We start from the raw sequence: 12,700 nt of genomic DNA, 5'->3' as shown, positions 1-12,700 counted from the left end.
TTTGTAATATGATCGTAAAAATGTATAACAAACCATAAACTTGTATTATGACCATAATTTTTATAACATTATCATAATTTTAGTAACATGATCTTAAATCACTAATAACCAAGTAATAAAACATAATTTTCATAACACTATCATACATTTAACAACACAGCTATAAAATGTGTAATAAACTATAAACTAGTAATGCGATTATAATTTATGTAACATTACCATAATTTTAGTAATATTACAATAAAATGGGTTATTTACTACATAATATTTGTAACATAACTACAATCTTAGTAATGTGACTATAAATTTTAGTAACATAATATAACATTTGTTGTGACAGCCCAGACCACCCGCATCAAGATATTGTCCGCTTTGGGTTCACCGGGTTCAGGCCCAAGGCCCTCCTAGCCCCAGCTACCTAGCCCCTCACGGTTTTGTTTCTGCCAGTCCCACTGGCAAAAGGCCTCTTAAAGGGAAAGGTATCCATACGCTTATAAGCCATGCTTCGTTCCCCTTTCCAACCGATGTGGGATGTTACAATCCTCCCCCCTTGGGGTCCAGCGTCCTTGCTGGCACACCGATCCGGGTCCGGCTCTGATACCACTGTAACAGCCCAAACCACCTGCATCAAGATATTGTCCGCTTTGGGTTCACCGGGTTCAGGCCCAAGGCCCTCCTAGCCCCAGCTATCTAGCCCCTCACGGTTTTGTTTCTGCCAGTCCCACTAGCAAAAGGCCTCTTAAAGGGAAATGTATCCACACGCTTATAAGCCATGCTTCATTCCCCTTTCCAACCGATGTGGGATGTTACATTTGTAACATTCCATAAAAACCATAAACTAAGCAACATTACCATAATTTTGGCAACATGACTATAAATGTAGTAAGATAGGCATAAAATAAATAATCTAAATCATAGTTTTTGTAACTATACTAATGAGAATCAGTCCGTGCCTGCACAATCGACTACTGACTAGGAAGCTGATCCAATATGGATGAAGTCTGGACCGATTACTAGGGCTCAAGCCAAGAGATTTAAAGACAACTTGGCTGCCTTTATATAGGAAGTTATCAATTTTCAAAAGGGTTTGTCCATACCCGAAGATACAAAACATGTTTTAAGTATCCAAGTAGTGGAGACCGATACAGACCTGAGTAGCTGTTTTCGTGCAAATATGGACTCCGAGCTGCATGGAATGGATCCAACACTTCATAGATTCAATGAATATCATTACGAGGTCATGGAATCAAGCCAAAGTAGAATCAAAAGCAGCCACAATGGGCATTTGCGCATAGAGGGAATAGTTGGCTAGTTTTGCTGTATTTGTTGCTGACTTTACTGTATTTTGTTGATTTGACATTTTTTCTTTGTTCCAAGCAAGGGAAATGTGTGGGACATATAAATAATCCTATTTAGCATCCTACATGGCATATGGAAGCTGATTTGGAGCCTTTGCAAGCTGAACTTTGGTCAAAGATAGCTTAGTGGTCCAATTAGTCAACTAGTTTCCTAATTTGATTTTGACTTTTTGTTTTAGGAAATTAGTCTTTTATTTGGCTTCTATTTATTTATTTACTGGATAAATTAAATTAGAAAAGTTATTATTTTATTGTTTTCATTGTAAATTATTTAATTCCTAATTCAAAATAAAAAAATTAATTAATCAAAATTAGAATTAGGAAAGGAATGGAATTTTGGCCACATTAGGAAATTGACATTGTATGGCTAGTTTTCTTTTAGATTTTTAGGGTTTATTGCTTTGTGGCTTTAACCTATTTAAGGGTTATTTTTCAATGAGAATGCACCTTCAATATTATTCAAAAATTAATTGTGAGATAAAATTCTCGTAATTCTCTTTGAATGCCTAAAATATCATTAGAAAGTGAGCATTTTAGTTTTGACTTATCAATAGGGCTTCCATAACCTATTGTAGTGTATTCATTACACCAAGATTTTTAATCACAGGTTGGTTAGGGATTAAGGTTTTCCCATAAGCACTTGAACTTAATTGAGATCCGAGATAATATAATACGGGTTTAGGCACGACTCGACCTAGGTTCGTATCATACACTATAATTTTCTTAACTTGAGCATAATTTTCGTAACATAATCATAATTTTTATAACATAACCATAACATAATCCTAATTCTTGTAACATAACCATAAAATTTGTAACATATCATAGAACCATAGTTTTTGTAACCGAACCATAGATTTTGTAACCATACCATAATTTTGGTAGCTTCACCATAATTCTCGTAACATAATCATAATTTTAGTAATATGACCATAAATTTTGCAACATAACCATAAAATTTATAACATACCATAAAAATAAAAAAATAAAGTAATACTACCATAATTTAGGTAGCGTGACAATAAATTTAGTTACATGTGTATAAAAATAAGTAATTTACCATAAACTAAGTAAGCTAACCATAAATTTTATAACATTACTATAATTTTCGTAATATAACTATAACTTTTGTAACATGACAATAAATCTTGTAACATAATTATAAGTTTAGTAACATGATTGTAATTCTCATAATATAACCATAATCTTAGTAGAATGACCATATATTTTAGTAACATAATGATAAAGTTTTTAAGATACCATTAAAACCATAAATAAAGTAATATTACCATAATTTAAGTAACATGATCATAAATTTAATAACATATTGCATAAAATGGGTAATTTACTATAAACCAAGTAATCTGACCATAGTTTTTGTAACATTCCCATAATTTTCATAATCACAATTTTCGTAACATTACCATAAATTTAATAATATTACCATAATTCTCATAACTATAATATAATGCCTAGCCCATTGGCATCCCGTTATTCTTTTACTCCATCGATATTGATTCTTAATTTATTTATTGCACTTTGACGGTATGATGTTTTATATTCAGACTTCGAAAAAGGTTACCCTTACTAGGATCAATCCATAAGTTTAGTAACATGTGTATGAAAATAGGCAATTTACCATAAAACAAGTAAGCTAACCATAGTTTTCATAACATTATCATAATTTTATAATATGATTATAGTTCTCGTAACATAACCATAAGTTTAGTAACATAAACATAATTCTCATATAATCTCAATAATATGACTATAATTTATGTATCATGACCATAAATTTAGTAACATACACTATGCAAAAATTGACATCTAGTGATACTCATTTAGCGACGCTACAAAACAAACGCGTCTGAAAAACAAAACCACGACTATAAGGTTAATGCATCATTAAAAATTCAAAAAATATATGACGCATCCAAAAACTGTCGACCTCAAAAGGTCGCTAAAAACAAAAAACACGTGACACATCCGTTAAGGGTCAATGTGGGGTTGACCAGAGTCGCCATTAATACTACGTGTATATTTTATCTGATTTATATTGTACATTTAAATGCTACTCGTGAAAAATAAATACCAATCACTAATCTATGTTTACATAATAATAAATTTTAATTATACAAGGTTGTTGTTCAATTATATAATTTTTCTTGTATAGCTTATTCTTACAAATCTCTTAAATAGTATTTTTTTATTTCAACTATAAATAATTAATAAAAATATTAGAGCAAAATAACTGAGCTGGTTTTTTTTTTTTTTTTTAAATAGAGGTAATAGACGATGCACTATTTAGATTGTGCATCGCCTGTTACTTTCCCTTTACTTTTTAATTTTTTTTAAGTTCTTTTAAACAATCTAATTTTATTTCAATAATAAATAACCAGTAAAAATATTAGAATAACAAAACTGAGATTTTTTTTTTAAAATATATAGTTAACAGGCGACACACTATTTAGATTGTGTGTCACCTAGTCACTCCTACCTTTTTTTTTTTTAGTTCTTTTAATCAATCTAATTTTATTTCAACAACAAATAAGCAGTAAAAATATTAGAGTAACATAAGCGAACTGTTTTTTTATTTATTTTTTATTATATATGTTACAGGCGACGCACTAATTAGATTGTGCGTCGCCTGTTCACTTCCCTTTACTTTCTAATTTTTTTTAGTTTTTTTAAACAATCTAATTTTATTTCAATAACAAATAAGCAGTAAAAATATTAGACCGACAAAAACAAGCTTTTTTTTTTTTATATATAGTTAACAAGCAACGTACTATATAGATTGTGCATCGCCTGTTCTTTTCTTCTTCTTCTTTTTGTAGTTCTTTTAATTAATCTAATTTTAATTCAACAACAAATAACCCATAAAAATATTAGAGCAATATAATTAAGCTGTTTTTTTTTTATTTTTTTTTGGTTATATGTGTAACAGGTGACGCACCAATAAGATTGTGCGTCGCCTGTTCTCTCTTCACTTTTCTTTTTTTTTTTTAGATCTTTTAATCAATCTAATTTTATTTCAATAATAAATAACCAGTAAAAATATTAGTGCACCAAAACTGAGCTGTTTTTTTTTTTTTTTTAATAGATAGTTATCAAGCAACACACCAATAAGATTGTGTGTCGCTTGTTCTCTCTTCACTTTTTCTTTTTTTTTTTTTTTTGATCTTTTAATCAATCTAAATTTATTTCAATAATAAATAACCAGTAAAAATATTGGTGCGCCAAAACTGAGCTTTATATATATATATATATATATAGTTAACAGGCGACGCACTATTTAGATTATACATCGTCTATTCTCTCCTCATCTTTGTTCTTTTTAGTTCTTTTAATAAATCTAATTTTATTTCAACAATAAATAACCAGTAAAAATATTAAAGCGCCAAAACTGAACTTTTTTTTTATATATATATATATATATAGTTAACAGGCAACGCATTATTTAGATTATGCGTCACCTGTTCTCTCCTCACCTTGTTTTTTTAATTCTTTTAATCAATCTAATTTTATTTCAACAACAAATAACCAGTAAAAATATTAGAGTGCCAAAACTGAGTTTTGTTTTTTTTTTTTTTTATATAGTTAACAGGCGATGCACTATTTAGATTGTACGTTGCCTATTCTCTTTTTAAGTTTTTTTTTTTTTTTTTATGGTTAACAGGCGACGCCCTATTTAGAATTAGCGTCGCCTGTTCTCTCCTCATCTTTTTTTTTTATTTTTTTTAGTTCTTTTAGTAAATCTAATTTTATTTCAACAATAAATAACCAGTAAAAATATTAGAGCGCCAAAACTGAGCTTTTTTTTTTTTTTTTATATATATATAGTTAACAGGCGACACACCATTCTTCAACAAATGCATTGTTTTTTTTTTTTTTTCTCTTTTTTTCAATTTTTTTGTTTAAACATTTGGAAACCCATAATAAAAATAAAATCAAAATAGGGCTATAATAAGAATTGAACCCAAGGCCTCCTACACTATCAAAAAAGCACCACACCACTGGGCCAAATGACTTGTATGTACTAATACAACAAAAACTAGCTAATATAGTGTTAGACGACGTATTATTTAACGAATGCGTCGCAAAATGATGAAAAGGCGACACATTCTTCAACAAATGCGTCTCCTTTTCTTCTTCTTTTTTCAATTTTTTTGTTTAAACATTTAGAAACCCATAAAAAAAAATAAAATCAAAATAGGGTCATGATAAGAATTGAATCTAGGACCTCCTACACACTCAAGAAATCACCACACCACCAAGCCAAATGACTTGGATGTAATAATACAACAAAAACTATTGAATATAGTGTTAGGCGACGCATTATCACCAAATAGATGAACAGGCGACACATTCTTTAACAAATGCATCGCCTTTTCTTTTTATTTTTTTCAATTTTTTTATTTAAACATTTAGAAACCAATAAAAAAAATAAAATCAAAATAGGACCATGATAAGAATTGAACCCAGGACCTCCTACACTCTCAAGAAATCACCACACCACCAAGCGAAATGATTTATATGTACTAATACAACAAAAACTAGCTAATATAGTGTTAGGCGACGCATTATTTAAAGAATGTGTCGCCAAATAGATGAACAGGTGACGCATTCTTCAACAAATGCGTCACCTTTTCTTTTCATTTTTTTTTCAATTTTTGTGTTTAAACATTTAAAAACCCATAACAAAAAATAAAATCAAAATAGGGCCAGAATTGAACCTAGGATCTCCTACACATTCAAGAAATCACCACACCACCAAGCCAAATGATTTGGATGTAATAATACAACAAAAGCTATCTAATATAATGTTAGGTGACGCATTATCGTCAAATAGATGAACAGGCAACACATTCTTCAACAAATGCGTCACCTTTTTTTTTCTTTTTCTTTTTTTCAATTTTTTTATTTAAACATTTAGAAACCCATAAAAAAAATAAAATCAAAATAGGACAATAATAAGAATTGTACCCAGGACCTCCTGCACTCTCAAGAAATCACCACACCAACAGGCCAAATGACTTATATGTACGAATATAACAAAAACTAGCTAATATAGTGTTAGGCGATGCATTATTTAAAGAATGCATCGCACGCATTCTTCAACAAATGCTTCTCCTTTTCTTTTCTTTTTTTTTCAATTTTTTTGTTTAAACATTTAGAAACCCATAAAAAAAATAAAATCAAAATAAGACCATAACAAGAATTGAACCCAGGACCTCCTACACTCTCAAGAAATTACCACACCATCAAGCCAAATGACTTGTATGTACTAATACAAAAAGAACTAGCTAATATAGTTTTAGACGACGCAGTCTTTTAAGAAAGAGCCGCTAAATAGACGAAAAGGCAACACATTTGTCAACAACTGCGTCGCTGTTTCACCCAAACAATTTTTAACTTTTTTTTCAATTTGAAAGTTGTTTTTAGTAATTTTTTAATTTTGCAAATATGTTTTTTTTTTAAAAAAAATTATAGATGAGCAATCAATAAAACTAATTAAAGATTAAAAAAAAAACATGGAACAGGTGATGCATTTTAATGGAATTGCGTCGCTTGTTCCTTCAATTGTTTTTATTTTTTTTTTAAAACAAAAGCAATTTAATAGACTTTCAATTTCTAAAAACAAGTAAACTATCCTTGACCATAAACACATGAAAGTTAAGCTCATTTAACATACTTATATAGATAAATTGGTTAATAATGCTTGTTAAATTAGAATTCCATATTTGGTACCATATCTCAAATTAGGTCTTGAGATATTTTGTATCGTTTATACACATATATGTGAATAACTGAGAAGAGTATTGACAAAACTATTTTCTATTTTTAGACCAATGGAATTTATATTCATTGGATTACTACAAGAATATATTTGTAGATGAACCATCAAAAAATTAGTTAAAGATTATAAAGAAAATATTAAAATGAAAGAGGTGACGCTTTTCGACCATAATGCGTTGCTTGATCCCAAAATTCAAGAACAGACAACCCTTCTTGAAGAGAATGAAGGTGTACTTGAAAAACAGAAAAATAAACAGCAATCTTCGATATTTTACTTCGCATTTTTAAGAAATATTTTCAGTTTTTATTTGTAGATGAAAAATAAAAAATTAATCAAAGAAAAAAAATGCAATTGGGAGAAAAGGCACATTTTTGCCATTTTTTGAAAATTTTTGGCGCGTTTTAAAATTTTTACGCACTTCTTTGAATCCCTTTTTCTTTTTTAAAACTACATCAAGTACACTACCTAATAGATATTAGATTTGGAAGCAATCTAAGAGAGACTTGAAGAGTGAAATATTTCGGGTTTTATTTTTCATTTGCCTATGTTGTCGTCGGCCGGGAAGCTGGATTTCTCTGTGTCGCTCTCGTGATTTTTTTGGTTTCTTCTTTCTTTGTCTCCATCGTTTAGGTGAGTTTCTTTTTTCTTTGTGGTTGGTGGAGACATGAGGTGGTTTTTTTTTTTTTTTTTCAATTTTAACTGCATGTTAGGTCCTTTGGGTTTTATTAATCTTGCTTTTGTAGAAATTTTGTTTGTGATATTACTTGACATTGTTTTGCTAAGTTCAACAAGTATTTTATGTTGAAGATCAACTTGATTCAAGATGGTCTATTGTTTTAACTTCACCACAACATCGTACTTTTGTTGAAGAAGGTGTTATCGGAGATACTAGATGGCTCACAATCCATTTGTCATATAGGTGCCAAGTATCGATGAAAATGATAATGAGGATGAATGTGAGAGTGACTATGTTTGTAATGACTGTGAGGGGAGAAATATGCCTCGTCAAATCTTAAGAACAATGGTAATGTTCTTTAAATTTTCATTTACTAAATTATAAATTTAATAATGATTTTTCATTTTATTTATTTTGCATAAGTGTTAATAACTTTTTTAATTTTTCCATATGCAGTATAAAGGTGTAATATCGTCAATAAAAGGACGTCAACTTCCATCTCAATGAGTATGCATTCATGGAAGTTTAATTAATATTAAATTTGTTATGAAAAATACAATAGCTTACAAATTATGTAAAAATATATCAATGAGATGATATTTAATTTATTTGATAATTAATTTGTTATGACAAAATATTTATTTTAATTTTTTTGGACAAAGCTAGTTTTCATTTTTTTTGTATTTTAATTATTGTTATATTTTTACTATTTTAATCACTTTTCACAAAATTTAAAAAAATTTAAAAAAAAAAAAAGAAGAGGCGATGCATTAACAAATAATGCATCGCTAAAAGTGTCAATGCATCGCTAAATAGGCGACTCTATCAATACATCGCTAAATAGGCGACTCTATTAATGCGTCGCTAAATAAACGACTCTTTAGCGACGCTATATGAAACAGTCACTAATATATTTCTAGCGACATTATTGTGAAGCATTGCTAAATAATGCGTCGCTATAAATGGATTGACAGAATGCGTCGCTGAAAAGTAAAAGTTAGGTGACTTTCATACTACATCGCTTGTTGTTTTATGGATTTAGCGACAGGATGTTAGGTGATGCCGTGCGATACTTCGTTGTTTATTTTGTGCGACGCATTTGTTGCATCATTTATCAATGTGATTCTAGTAGTGATAATTATAAAATTTGTAACATACTATAAAAAGCAAAAATAAAGCATTTTTTCCATAATTTAGGTAACATAACCATAATTTCCATAACATTTGATGCATTTCAATATGAGTCTGCAAAAAAAAAAAAAGAAAAAAGAAATTGGTGCATCTCTTTTCTATTTAGGGTTCTTTATTTTCTTCATTGTGCCATTATACTCTTTGGTTTCCTTTGTTGAAATTACAATAGCAACCATCACTCATCTACATATTCTTTTTTCCCTCTTTATATAAAGTGGATTTTACATTTTGATCTTTGAACGATGGCTTCGGATCGTGTGAATGGTAACTAAGAGTATCTCCAATAATTCTGTCTGTTAGAGTATATGTGGCATGAGGGTTGGAAGATGTTGATGTTAATGTGACACAATACTTATTTAATAAACATTGTTTTTTGAAAATTATTCTTCAAAGGATTTTGTTTAATATAAAATTTTAGTGGTGATGTGTAATATTTTTAAATGATTTGTTATTTTATTTATTTATTGTATTATTTTATTATTTTAAGTGGTCTTTATTTTCCCCACCCCTTCAGATGCCCAAACTTTGTCTTTCCATTGGATTCCTTAGGGTTTTTTTTGCAATTGATTTTCTTAAGTTAGAAAATTGCAATTTTTCTATTATAGTTTTTGGGTAACGAGCATCATTGATGAGTTTATTATATTGTTAACCTTGCACTTTGATCTCTTGTGAAGAAAATCCAAAAGAAAATTTTCTTTGAGATGCTCTTTTTTTGTTTTTTTTTCTCTTTGAGATTTTCTTTTTGATCTTTGATTCTCATTCATGATTTTTTTTGAAAAACTTTTTATGTGATTGATTTGTGGAAGATTAACGATTTGCTAAAATTGTTTGGTAGAAAAGAAAAAAACTATGGTAGAGGTGCATTTTTGGAAGAGAAGGAGACGAGGTAGAGGTCAAATTCACTACAAGAGATTTACCTATTACAGATAAAAAATTATTTTCAACAATAAAATTTGTTGACAAATCATTTATCGACGTAAATAAATTTGTTAGAAATTTTGTCACCTATACTTTCTATGTGATTGTATTTAGTAAGAAATATATAATTTTTCCTGGATAATACTTTCACTGACAAATTTTAAATATTCTTGCCAAAACTTATTTCCATCAAATATAAGATTATTATAAAAGGTTTTGGCAACAAAACATATCATTTGAAAAAGTATTTTTTATATTATTCTTGTAATTTTTATTTTTATTTTATTTCCTTCTATTTTTTTGTTTGTTGTTTTTTCTATCACAAATATTATAAAAATATTCATACTATATAAAAATAATTACAAAAAAGAAATAGTTCATACTAAACAATAATAATAAATATGAACATGCACGCTATTAAAATTTATACATCTACTACAATAAAATAATAATAATGTTAACAAACAATTCATGGAGGTGCTGGAGGAAAACAAAACCTACTGAAAGGTGTATCATCATCAGAGCAAGAGTTATGTGCCATAAATTGTTGTATAAGCTCTCTCATTTAGCTCATCTATTCTTCATACTTAGACATTCGCTCTTCGGTTTGTTGCCTGTATGAGTCATATTTTTCTTTCAAACCTGATATTCTCCTGCAAAGCAAATGTATCTGGTGATGATTGTCTTTTACAAGAAGTGATGAGGCTGGTTTTGGGTCATATCCTATGGAGAGTATATAACTTGATCTAGTTTCCAAAACTTCATCAGCGATCCCATTCTCATCTATCTTCTCTAATCCTTCCCTAAGTAGTTGTGAACATCTTTGATACATGTCCTCCTAAAAAAATATTTGTATATATGAATATATTTTTCATTTACAAATTTAACAATAAATTGTAAAATGTCAACTATATACTAGAAAAATTATTTACATACATATCTTTATTGAATTGTCTTATTGATCCAACCTTTTTTATCATGATAATGCATATCAAAAAAAAAAAATCATCCATCCTTGTGTTTGTCATTAGGAAGATTATGCTTACTAATGAAAATTTAATTTATATAAAATTAGTAAATAAGCATATAGTTAATATTAAATTTTAAACAGACAATTTTGGAATATATATATATATATATATATATACCTTTAATTATTTTTGAAGATGATATACAAAGGATTTGATCCTGATCACCATAAGGCATATTTTCATGATTTCTTTTATTTATTTGTGAACAGTATTGCATATGAAACAATAACTTATCTAAAATGATATCTGAAAATGTCAGGACCCGTCCAAGATCCCTCGCCGGAATCCTAGACAAGCCCTGATCCTAGGGAAATCCTACCAGACCTTCCAATGGAAAATCCGGCAGAACCTCCCTCAAGGGTTGGACTTACCACAAATTCCCTGCACTGAAAACACACTTCTATATATATACCGCCTTATTTCTCCACTTTACTACAATTTAATTCCACAATAATCAGCACTTCCATAAATTAAACAGGAAACTAATGCAGTATTTAATAAAATATATCCAATACAGTATACAGAGCATCATAGAGTATAATTAAGTATGAAAGTTATACAACAAAGGATGAAAAAAATGTTACAATAGAAATAAATGAAAAGAAAGAGAACTCTTCGAAATACGACAGCAATGAAGATCAAACTCGCTCCGGACGAACGTCAACCAATCTTTGTACCTAGGGAAACGGATTTAAAAATATGAGATGCTAATTATATCAGTGAGTAACCCTATCTACTATACAATTATAATAATAACAATAATCATAGTACACTTGATTAATTAAGAATAAATAAGTAAATAAACAATAATTAATTGAAAATCATATTTTCTCTCAAAACCCTCACCATTCACTCCGTTGGAAAGGTTCCCCTTTTAAAATATTTTCACAAAACCCAATCTTTTATGCCCCAAAAATCAAGGAATAATTAACTTAATAAATCATTAAATAATCCAAATACTAATAAAATATAAGAAAATAAATTTAGAATACTTGCATTAAAGAAATATAACATAAAAGTGAAATTCAATATATAATTCATAAAATTTGATTTAATAAACTAAAATAAACAGTGTCAAAAATATAATTTAAATAATTATAAACAATCATGTAAAATAAATGGTGAAAATATATTATAAAATTTATTTTGAAATATTCAATCAATCTATATAATAAAAATATGGCAAGATACATTTTAAAAACATTAATTTAAAATAAGTGACATAAAATATAAATAATTATATTTAAGAAAATACTAACTGGAAATAGGTGATAAAATAAATTAAATACATTTAATTTAAATACGATTTTAAAACTTTAGGATTTGAAATTTATATCAGAAAAATAATACTTGACGCACCACACTATATACCAGTGATGCCCTACGATACCCAGCATCTCGAGCACCGTCCGGCGGAAGGTTAAAGAGAGAAACTTGCATACGATTGCTTCGGCGTCTCAACAGCGCCGCTGCTTAAACCGTCAACTCGGCCATGAAGCGGGACGGCTTATGGCCAATATCAAACTTGCCTGTCCTCGGTCCAATGGCAACTCATGGGAGACATTATAACTTGTGCGCTCATCCACATACACAGTACAAAATACCAGTACTATATGAGTGCGTCTAAAATAAATAACCATATTATTTTAAAAATAACGATTTTTCCAAAACTCACAGTGGGAATCATACAATTTTTCAAATTCACAATCCTATATTATTTCTTTAA

General features: G+C 28.9%; 1 long non-coding RNA gene and 1 other non-coding gene across 2 annotated transcripts in view; both read left to right on the top strand.

Moving 5' to 3' along the window:
- LOC132803461 (uncharacterized) overlaps window positions 1–12,700 on the top strand; it is a 466,094-nt gene that overhangs the window by 404,998 nt on the left and 48,396 nt on the right. The gene's annotated exons all lie outside the window — the stretch shown is intronic.
- LOC125422227 (small nucleolar RNA snoR26) lies at window positions 9,642–9,732 on the top strand. The gene has a single exon (XR_007240582.1). It is a non-coding gene; the product is annotated as a small nucleolar RNA snoR26 (small nucleolar RNA).

This window comes from Ziziphus jujuba, chromosome 4 (assembly GCF_031755915.1).
Source record: "Ziziphus jujuba cultivar Dongzao chromosome 4, ASM3175591v1".
NCBI lineage: Eukaryota > Viridiplantae > Streptophyta > Magnoliopsida > Rosales > Rhamnaceae > Ziziphus > Ziziphus jujuba.
Note: the sequence above shows the minus strand (reverse complement) of the source record. Positions and strands in the feature narration are given on the sequence as shown.